At 40.9% G+C, this 11514-nt stretch overlaps 2 non-coding genes across 2 annotated transcripts; both read right to left on the reverse strand.

Annotated features, from left to right (window-relative positions):
- Positions 1-2449: 2449 nt before the first annotated feature.
- Positions 2450-2563, reverse strand: LOC140308391 (U5 spliceosomal RNA). The gene has a single exon (XR_011916342.1). It is a non-coding gene; the product is annotated as a U5 spliceosomal RNA (small nuclear RNA).
- A 3927-nt stretch (positions 2564-6490) lies between these two features.
- Positions 6491-6610, reverse strand: LOC140307821 (U5 spliceosomal RNA). The gene has a single exon (XR_011915851.1). It is a non-coding gene; the product is annotated as a U5 spliceosomal RNA (small nuclear RNA).
- Positions 6611-11514: the final 4904 nt, after the last annotated feature.

The raw sequence follows: 11514 nt of genomic DNA on the forward strand, positions 1-11514 counted from the left end.
AGCCCGTCTAAACCCGGAGCTCGACTTCTCTTAAAACCTGTTAGGCATTTTTTTAACTCTAAAGCAGTAAAATTCTGTGTCAAGTGTGCATTCTCTTTTACGGTTTTGTCAACGAATTTTAAGATTTCTGCCGATGTTTCCAAGTGCACTGGTTTCTCTTTGTACATGTTACTATAAAAGGTATGTACAGTTTCAATCATCTCTTGTGTGGATTTTGTTAAAAACCCATCTTCTCTTTTTAGATTTTGAATACACTCCTTTTTATTTATAACTTTCTTTCTTTTTCACCTTCCTCAATTTCCTGCTCCCTGCTTCTTACAAAAATTCCTTTACTCTTTATTTCTGCTAAAACTGACATTTCCTTTTTGACATCTTTGATTTCTTCTTTAAAGTCTATGCCACACTGATTTAGTTTAAAGTAGCGCTGTAAGCGTTTATGTAGTCCCATCATACATCTATTCTCTTTCCTTTTTTTACGTTTACCTTGCTGTTTAAAAAAAGTCTGGGTCGTTTCCTTCACCATTTCCCACCATTGTGCATGTGTTTCGTAGAGGTCTTGAAGGGTCTGCCACTCTTTATAACATTCCCTGTACTGACTGACTATGATTTCATCCTCCAACAGGGAACAGTTGAGTTTCCACAGACCACTTCCTACCGTCACACCAGAAGGGGGTGAAAGGGTGCAGGAGAGCATAAGGTGGTCTGAAAAGAAAACAGGGGTTAATCTAACATCAGTGGGTGGGCAATCTCTAGTAAAGAAATAATCAATGCGAGAGGCTCTGGTGCCATTATGACTAAACCAGGTGAAGCCCTCCTCTCTGGGATGCATGGTTTTAAAACAGTCAGTAAGCTTAAAATCCCTGCATATGCCCTGAAGTAAAATCGAAGTCTTATCCACTTTAAAATCTACCCCTGCTCTTTTTCTATCTTTCCTGCTCAAGATACAGTTAAAATCCCCTCCTACAACTAAAGGTACTTGCCCTAGCATGTAAAGCTGTATATCTTCTAAAAGGTCATACCTTTCATTTTTTCCATTGAAACCATAAATATTTAAGAGGTTAAAGTCTTGCCCCATAAAATTCAAGTGTGCTAAAAGTGCCCGTCCGTCTCTCACCACTGTGCTACCTTTCACCAGAACATGCGGATTTTTAATTAGAATGGCCACACCATCATTTTTATTTTGATTTGAGCCACTCCATATCGATAAATGGGGCCACATTTCCTCCCATTGTCTATGGTTTTTTAAAAAAGGTAGTCCACATTCTTGTATTAAAAACACATCTGATTTTATGGAGTCTAAGAAGGATAAAATACTCTGGGCTCTTGTCTTTGATTTCACACTTCTCACATTTAGTGTTGAGATGGTGAGAACCATTAAAAGCATAAAGGAAAGTAGGTATGTCATTTTCGTTTTTCTAAGTTATCAAAACAAATTACACACAGGTTATTTCTTGGGAAACTAGCTCTTCCTTCATTTCTTTAGGTGAAAAGTGAGTAGGGTGATCTATATTTCCTTTTCGGACTCTCGGTGTTGGCCTCTGACGCAATGTTGCATTTAACTTTGAGTCCCTGGGGGTTGATTGCAGAGCTGAAGTTAAAAAGGAGACCTCATTTGGTGAGTCGGAGGGGAAGACTCTAGGTTCTTCCACTGAAGAACTGTCTGAAAGGGACCTAACCCTTCCCCTCTTCTCTGATACCACTGGGGAATCAGAGGCTCAGATGCCGTCCTCTTCGGCTGTTGACCTTCGGGGAGGTGAGTATCTTCACTAGACTCACCTGTCTGCTCTTCCTCCTCATTTAGCGTAGCTCCACCCTCTGCCTGTGAATTCTCACAGACTTCAACACTGAGTGGTGAGGCCTCTACAGGCCCCTCCCCTTTTTGCTCCTCACTTCCAATCCAAGCTTTTGGCGGGAAGTTTGAATTTATTGGGTCAACCTCTTCACTTTGTTCACCAACTGCCACCTTTGGTCCTTCTCTTTGTTGGCTTGACTGTGGCTTTACCGTCTTTAATTTGTTGGCAAAAGATTTAGGGCAATCTCTGAAGAGGTGATTTAATTCTCCACAGAGATTACATTTCCTGCCATTTGGACACTCTCCAAAAGTTTGCCCAATTTCTCTGCTCTTCCCACATAACACCTTGGTACAAGCCTCAACCAGGTGCCCATGCTCACCACACTTGCGGCAGAACGTGGGCTGACCCTGGTAGTGGATGTAACCTCGGTTTTCAAGGTGGCCAGAGTGTCTCTCCCACCCGCTGCACTGAGCACTCTTCAGCCCTTTTAAATGGTATAACTTTGCACTCCCGCACGCTCCAGCAAGCACCATTCAAGCAACAACTTTGCACTCCAGCTTCGAACATCGGCACAGTCGCAAATAGTAAGGCGACTCTACTCAGAGAAGTCACTCTGCACAGTAAGAAGATTTCTTTTGCACAGACAGAAAGGGCTTCACCCGCAAAGGTAAAGCCTGCCAAAAATAGAAACAACTCATTAGTGCTGCTCTCCACAGAAATCTTTAGTAAAAGGCGAAAGACTTGTACGTTATGAAGAGAAACCAGAGTACGATTATCCGTCACTGCGGGAGCAGGGCATCAGGCTTGTTGGCATAGCCACCTTCCCCATGGTGAGCTTTGCTTGGTTGAGACGCTTGCTCCCCCACCTTGCTCCTCGGCTGACCAAGTAGGAACAATCACGCCCTATTCGATGGCTGCCTTGTCTTTTACTCTGTGCAAAAGACAAGGCAGCAACAAAAACACCACGAGAATCCCGTATTGAGGCTTTGTTCTGACCGCTCATTCGGGGTCGCGTTTCTTTCAAGCAATTCTCCTGGTTAGCCCACACTCGGCTCGCTCCCATAGCCGTGTTAAAGTCTACTTCGCATTCACTCTCTTTTCTCAGCAGACTCTTGGGATTTTATCTATAAAATGAATTCCTTCACTCAAACTATGTGAAAACTGCTTTGTCCTTAATATTTACCATGTCTAGAAAGATTTAAACAAAAAAAACAACGTTGTACTTTGCAGTAAAAGAAAGAGCAAATCTAAAGTTTCAGGAATCCGAGAATAAGCTTACTTTCATGAGTTCTTCACGATTTCGGATTTTGCTATAAAATGAATTCCTTCACTCAAACTAAATTAAAACTGCTAAACCGCTAATCTGTTATATGTAAGGCAGATGTCAAATTCACCGAAATAGGATCAAAGGGTATTCGGCCAATCGAGCTGTAGCAGCTTCGGTAAAAGAGTATAAGTTGAAGAGTTTGTGAATAAAGGTGTGCGCACACATAGTGTGCTGTACGAAAATAGGCAGGGAGCAATGCCGGCTGGGGTATATGTTCTTGTATGTTGTCTGACTGTTTGATTTGAATGTGTTGTGTAAGTGTCCTGTTGAATGTTACATGTTTGGGCTTTGACACGCTTCACTGTGGTTGTTAACTGTGTGGTGTGTCCTGAAATGTTATATGTTTGGGCTGTGTGACATGCTTAATGCTTGTCAGTAGCTACCCACTTATTCATATATAGCAACTGACAACATAAGAAGTCCGGACATACTTTGATAGTAGTTGTAGAAGTATCCTTATTGATAATAGATCACTAATTCATAGTGATAGAACAGTAGATGAACAGGTGCTTGCACATGTCTCACGAAAATAAAATGGGTGTATGATTGCTGACGGCAGAGCAATACTGCCAAACTTATGAGTTCTTGTGGCAAACTTGATTCAGTGTCTTGACGTGTATACGCTGTTTCGCTGACTTGATTGTCACAAGAAACAAAGTGTGTTTGATAAGATCCGACCATTTTATTACGGGAGGATCAGTATGTATGGATTCTGATGTGACTGATAAACCCATTCGTATCTTAAGCATAATCTAATACATGAGACAACGCCCTGGCACACGATAAAAAAAAAAAGAGAGAGAGCGGTTTTGTGTCCCACTCTAAAACTGTCAGGCAGTCGGTCGAGTTTTTCAAAATCTTTAAAAACATCTAAAATGTCTGATGATAAAAGGTCCCAATAGGTCAGATAGAATTCTGCAGGAAGCCCGTCTAAACCCGGAGCTCGACTTCTCTTAAAACCTGTTAGGCATTTTTTTAACTCTAAAGCAGTAAAATTCTGTGTCAAGTGTGCATTCTCTTTTACGGTTTTGTCAACGAATTTTAAGATTTCTGCCGATGTTTCCAAGTGCACTGGTTTCTCTTTGTACATGTTACTATAAAAGGTATGTACAGTTTCAATCATCTCTTGTGTGGATTTTGTTAAAAACCCATCTTCTCTTTTTAGATTTTGAATACACTCCTTTTTATTTATAACTTTCTTTCTTTTTCACCTTCCTCAATTTCCTGCTCCCTGCTTCTTACAAAAATTCCTTTACTCTTTATTTCTGCTAAAACTGACATTTCCTTTTTGACATCTTTGATTTCTTCTTTAAAGTCTATGCCACACTGATTTAGTTTAAAGTAGCGCTGTAAGCGTTTATGTAGTCCCATCATACATCTATTCTCTTTCCTTTTTTTACGTTTACCTTGCTGTTTAAAAAAAGTCTGGGTCGTTTCCTTCACCATTTCCCACCATTGTGCATGTGTTTCGTAGAGGTCTTGAAGGGTCTGCCACTCTTTATAACATTCCCTGTACTGACTGACTATGATTTCATCCTCCAACAGGGAACAGTTGAGTTTCCACAGACCACTTCCTACCGTCACACCAGAAGGGGGTGAAAGGGTGCAGGAGAGCATAAGGTGGTCTGAAAAGAAAACAGGGGTTAATCTAACATCAGTGGGTGGGCAATCTCTAGTAAAGAAATAATCAATGCGAGAGGCTCTGGTGCCATCATGACTAAACCAGGTGAAGCCCTCCTCTCTGGGATGCATGGTTTTAAAACAGTCAGTAAGCTTAAAATCCCTGCATATGCCCTGAAGTAAAATCGAAGTCTTATCCACTTTAAAATCTACCCCTGCTCTTTTTCTATCTTTCCTGCTCAAGATACAGTTAAAATCCCCTCCTACAACTAAAGGTACTTGCCCTAGCATGTAAAGCTGTATATCTTCTAAAAGGTCATACCTTTCATTTTTTCCATTGAAACCATAAATATTTAAGAGGTTAAAGTCTTGCCCCATAAAATTCAAGTGTGCTAAAAGTGCCCGTCCGTCTCTCACCACTGTGCTACCTTTCACCAGAACATGCGGATTTTTAATTAGAATGGCCACACCATCATTTTTATTTTGATTTGAGCCACTCCATATCGATAAATGGGGCCACATTTCCTCCCATTGTCTATGGTTTTTTAAAAAAGGTAGTCCACATTCTTGTATTAAAAACACATCTGATTTTATGGAGTCTAAGAAGGATAAAATACTCTGGGCTCTTGTCTTTGATTTCACACTTCTCACATTTAGTGTTGAGATGGTGAGAACCATTAAAAGCATAAAGGAAAGTAGGTATGTCATTTTCGTTTTTCTAAGTTATCAAAACAAATTACACACAGGTTATTTCTTGGGAAACTAGCTCTTCCTTCATTTCTTTAGGTGAAAAGTAAGTAGGGTGATCTATATTTCCTTTTCGGACTCTCGGTGTTGGCCTCTGACGCAATGTTGCATTTAACTTTGAGTCCCTGGGGGTTGATTGCAGAGCTGAAGTTAAAAAGGAGACCTCATTTGGTGAGTCGGAGGGGAAGACTCTAGGTTCTTCCACTGAAGAACTGTCTGAAAGGGACCTAACCCTTCCCCTCTTCTCTGATACCACTGGGGAATCAGAGGCTCAGATGCCGTCCTCTTCGGCTGTTGACCTTCGGGGAGGTGAGTATCTTCACTAGACTCACCTGTCTGCTCTTCCTCCTCATTTAGCGTAGCTCCACCCTCTGCCTGTGAATTCTCACAGACTTCAACACTGAGTGGTGAGGCCTCTACAGGCCCCTCCCCTTTTTGCTCCTCACTTCCAATCCAAGCTTTTGGCGGGAAGTTTGAATTTATTGGGTCAACCTCTTCACTTTGTTCACCAACTGCCACCTTTGGTCCTTCTCTTTGTTGGCTTGACTGTGGCTTTACCGTCTTTAATTTGTTGGCAAAAGATTTAGGGCAATCTCTGAAGAGGTGATTTAATTCTCCACAGAGATTACATTTGCTGCCATTTGGACACTCTCCAAAAGTTTGCCCAATTTCTCTGCTCTTCCCACATAACACCTTGGTACAAGCCTCAACCAGGTGTCCATGCTCACCACACTTGCGGCAGAACTTGGGCTGCCCCTGGTAGTGGATGTAACCTCGGTTTTCAAGGTGGCCAGAGTGTCGCCCACCCGCTGCACTGAGCACTCTTCAGCCCTTTTAAATGGTATAACTTTGCACTCCCGCACGCTCCAGCAAGCACCATTCAAGCAACAACTTTGCACTCCAGCTTCGAACATCGGCACAGTCGCAACAAGTAAGCCGACTCTACTCAGAGAAGTCACTCTGCACAGTAAGAAGATTTCTTTTGCACAGACAGAAAGGGCTTCACCCGCAAAGGTAAAGCCTGCCAAAAATAGAAACAACTCATTAGTGCTGCTCTCCACAGAAATCTTTAGTAAAAGGCGAAAGACTTATGAGAAAGAGTTATGAAGAGAAACCAGAGTACGATTATCCGTCACTGCGGGAGCAGGGCATCAGGCTAGTTGGCATAGCCACCTTCCCCATGGTGAGCTTTGCTTGGTTGAGACGCTTGCCCCCCCCCCCCCCCCCCCCCCCTTGCTCCTCGGCTGACCAAGTAGGAACAATCGGGCCCTATTCGATGGCTGCCTTGTCTTTTACTCTGTGCAAAAGACAAGGCAGCAACAAAAACACCACGAGAATCCCGTATTGAGGCTTTGTTCTGATCGCTCATTCGGTGTCGCGTTTCTTTCAAGCAATTCTCCCGGTTAGCCCACACTCGGCTCGCTCCCATAGCCGTGTTAAAGTCTACTTCGCATTCACTCTCTTTTCTCAGCAGACTCTTGGGATTTTATCTATAAAATGAATTCCTTCACTCAAACTATGTGAAAACTGCTTTGTCCTTAATATTTACCATGTCTAGAAAGATTTAAACAAAAAAAACAACGTTGTACTTTGCAGTAAAAGAAAGAGCAAATCTAAAGTTTCAGGAATCCGAGAATAAGCTTACTTTCATGAGTGCTTCACGATTTCGGATTTTGCTATAAAATGAATTCCTTCACTCATACTAAATTAAAACTGCTAAAACGCTAATCTGTTATATGTAAGGCAGATGTCAAATTCACCGAAATAGGATCAAAGGGTATTCGGCCAATCGAGCTGTAGCAGCTTCGGTAAAAGAGTATAAGTTGAAGAGTTTGTGAATAAAGGTGTGCGCACACATAGTGTGCTGTACGAAAATAGGCAGGGAGCAATGCCGGCTGGGGTATATGTTCTTGTATGTTGTCTGACTGTTTGATTTGAATGTGTTGTGTAAGTGTCCTGTTGAATGTTACATGTTTGGGCTTTGACACGCTTCACTGTGGTTGTTAACTGTGTGGTGTGTCCTGAAATGTTATATGTTTGGGCTGTGTGACATGCTTAATGCTTGTCAGTAGCTACCCACTTATTCATATATAGCAACTGACAACATAAGAAGTCCGGACATACTTTGATAGTAGTTGTAGAAGTATCCTTATTGATAATAGATCACTAATTCATAGTGATAGAACAGTAGATGAACAGGTGCTTGCACATGTCTCACGAAAATAAAATGGGTGTATGATTGCTGACGGCAGAGCAATACTGCCAAACTTATGAGTTCTTGTGGCAAACTTGATTCAGTGTCTTGACGTGTATACGCTGTTTCGCTGACTTGATTGTCACAAGAAACAAAGTGTGTTTGATAAGATCCGACCATTTTATTACGGGAGGATCAGTATGTATGGATTCTGATGTGACTGATAAACCCATTCGTATCTTAAGCATAATCTAATACGTGAGACAACGCCCTGGCACACGATAAAAAAAAAAAAAGAGAGAGAGCGGTTTTGTGTCCCCACAGTCCATAATGTAGAAAAGAGAGAAAAAAGCCTTTCTGATTTGGTGTGTGTGCTCATAGTGCAGAGTGTAGAGAAAAGAAAGCCGTTTTGGTGTCACGGGTGTTGTGACTTACACACACACATTTCTAAATTGAGAAAGGAAATTATTTTAGAGGAAGCAGTAGAGTTTAGATCCCACATTTGTTGATAGGCATTCATTTATTTCTTCACTTCTGATGAAGTTTCAACAATAAACAACAAACTTTGTATTATGAGAAAGAACCAGACTCATTCTTCAGGAATCCGAAAATAAGCTCTATTTTATGAGTTATGCACGAATTCGGATTCTCCTATAAAACGAATTCATTAACTCAAACCAAGTTAAGACTGCTTTGTCCTTCATATTTATTCATGTCTAATCAAGTTTCAACGATAAACAACGTTGTACTTTGTAGAATGAGAAAGAACTTCTTCAGCAATAATCATCTCTCGACATATGACGAAATACAGATTTTGCTATAAAATTAATTCCTTCTATCTGCCTGACTTAAAACTGTTTGTCCTCCTTATTTATCCACTTCAAATCAAGTTTCAACAATTAAAAAAAAATTGTAGTTTGAGAAAGAACAACTTAATCTTCAGCAATCAGATTAAAAAGAATTGCAAATGCCAACCATACATACCTAAAAGGTGGAGCGGAAGTATTCAGCTGCAAGTAGGTGTGAATGTTCGACCATAATTTGTAAAAAGCGGGTAAGAAAAGGTTCGAATGTCCGACTATATATTAACAAAAGCGGGAGGAGAGGTCTTCGGATGAGAGTGGGTGAGAATTTCCAACCATAATCTATAAAATACGGTGAAAAAAAATATGTGAATGCCTCATAGAACACTAAAAGCGGAAGTGTTCGGCTGCAAGAAGGTGTGAATGTCCGACTATATTTGGTGAAAAGCAGGTGAAGCAAGGTCTGAATGCCCAACCTTACATTATCAAAAGCGAGATCAGAGGTGTTTGGCTGCAAGAAGGCCATAGTTTGCCAAAAGCGGGTAAGGTGCGAATGTCCGACTAAATATAAAACAAAATTTGGGGCGGAGGTCTTCGGATGCAAGTGGGTGTGAATATCCCACCATACAAGTATGGTGGAGAGGAAGCTGTGAATAGCCGACTATAGTTTGGAAAAAGCGGGTAAGAAAAGGTTTGAATGCCCGAACATACACCATCAAAAGAGGGAGCGGAGGTGTTCCGCTGTACGAAGGTGTGAATGTCCGACCATACTTGGTAAAAAGCGGGTAAGAAAAGGTTAAAATACCCGACTGTACACAATCAATAGCGGGAGCGGATGTGTTCGGCTACAAGAAGGTGTGACAGTCCGACCATGGTTTGTAAAAAGCGGGTAAGAAAAGGTGCGAATGTCCGACAATGTATGATCAAAAGAGAGAGCGGAGGTTTTCGGATACACGAAGGTTTGAATGTCCTACCATAGTTTGTAAATAGCGGGTAAGAAAAGGTTCGAATGCCCGACTATACACCATAAAGAGCGGGAGCGGAGGTGTTCGGCTACAAGAAGGTGTGAAAGTCCGACCATGGTTTGTAAAAAGCAGTTAAGAAAAGGTTCGAATATCCAACCAAACATAATCAAAAGCGGGAGCAGAGCTGTTCGACTGCAAGTAGGTGTGAATGTCCAGCCATAATTACTCACAAACGGGGGAAGAAAAGGTAGTATTGCCAGACCATACATGATCAAAACAGGGAGCGGAGGTTCAGCTGCAAGGTGTTAATGTCTGACTATAGTTTGTAAAAAGCGGGTAAGACAAGGTGCGAATGCCCAACAATGTATGATCAAAAGAGAGAGCGGAGGTATTCGGCTGCAAGGTCTGAATGTCCAACCATAATTTGTAAAAACCGAGTAAGAAAAGGCTCGAAAGCCCGACTATACACCATCAAAAGCGGGAGCGGAAGTGTTCAGCTGCAAGAAGGTGTGAATGTTCGACTAAAGTTTGTAAAAAGCTGGTAAGACAAGGAGCGATGTCCCGACATTGTATGATCAAAAGCGGGAGCGGAGGTGTCCAGCTGTGAGTAGGTGTGAATGTCCGACCATAATTGCTGAAAAATGTGTTAGAAAAGGTAACAATACTGGACCATACATCATCAAAAGCGGGAGAGGTGGTGTTCGGCTGCAAGAAGGTGTGAAAGTCCGACAATGGTTTGTAAAAAGCGGGTAATAAAAGGTTCGAATGCCCGAATATACATCATCAAAAGCGGAAGCGGAGGTGTTCGGATGCAAGAAGGTGTGAACGTCCGACCAAAGTTTGTAAAAAGCAGTGAAAAGCGAGAAAAAGCTTTTCGTGAGCTCTGCATGATTTGGGATTTTGCTTATAAAATGCATTACTTCACTCAAACTATGTTAAAACTGATTTGTCCTTCATATTTACCATGTCTAGAAAGATTTAAACAAAAAAACAACGTTGTACTTTGCAGTAAAAGAAAGAGCAAATCTAAAGTTTCAGGAATCCGAGTATAAGCCTGCTTTCATGAGTTCTGCACGATTTCGGATTTTGCTATAAAATGAATTGCTTTGCTCAAACCAAGTTAAAACTGCTTTGTCCTTCCATATTCATCAATGTCTAGATCGACTTCAACAAAGAAAAACATTGGACTTTGCAGTAGAAGAAGTTGAAATCCATCTACACATTGATAAATATGAAGGACAAAGCAGTTCCCACTTGCCCATAAGAAAATAAGCTTATTCTCGGATTCCTGATCCTTCAGTTTTGCTCTTTCTTCTATTGCAAAATACAATGTTGTTCTTTGTTGAAGTCGATCTAGACATTGATAAATATGAATGAAAAAGCAGTTTTAACTAGGTTTGAGTGAATGAATTCATTTTATACATAAAATCCGAAATCGTGCAGAACTCATGAAAATAAGCTTATTCTCGGATTCCTAAAACTTTTGATTGGCTCTTTCTTTTACTGCAAAGTACAACGTTGTTTTTTTGTTTAAATCTATCGAGACATTGATAAATATGAAGGTAAAAGCCGTTTTAACATAGTTTGAGTGAAGGAATTGATTTTATAGATAAAATCCCAAATCATGCAGAACTCCTCAAAAGGGGTGTATGGCTTAATCACAAGTGTGGCTCTTTCTCATTCAGGGTAGTATGAGGAAGTTTATGCTTGAAATATATGTAGAAATGGGTACATATGAAGGACAAAGCAGTGTTAACTTAGTTTGAGTGAAGGAATTCATTTTATACATAAAATCCCAAATCGTGCAGAACTCATGAAAATAAGCTTATTCTCGGATTCCTAAAACTTTTGATTTGCACTTTCTTTTACTGCAAAGTACAACGTTGTTTTTTGTTGAAATCTATCTAGACATTGATAAATACCAGCTGAAACTCTGCTGCCGCTTTTGATAATTTATGGTTGGGCATTCTTACCTTTTCTTACCCGCTTTTTACAAATTATGATCTTACATTCACACCTACTTGCAGTCGAACACCTTCTCATCCACTTATGATCATGTGCGGTT

The sequence above is a fragment of the Leuresthes tenuis genome, unplaced genomic scaffold (genome assembly GCF_036924035.1).
Source record: "Leuresthes tenuis unplaced genomic scaffold, fLeuTen1.0.hap1 SCAF_5, whole genome shotgun sequence".
Lineage (NCBI taxonomy): Eukaryota > Metazoa > Chordata > Actinopteri > Atheriniformes > Atherinopsidae > Leuresthes > Leuresthes tenuis.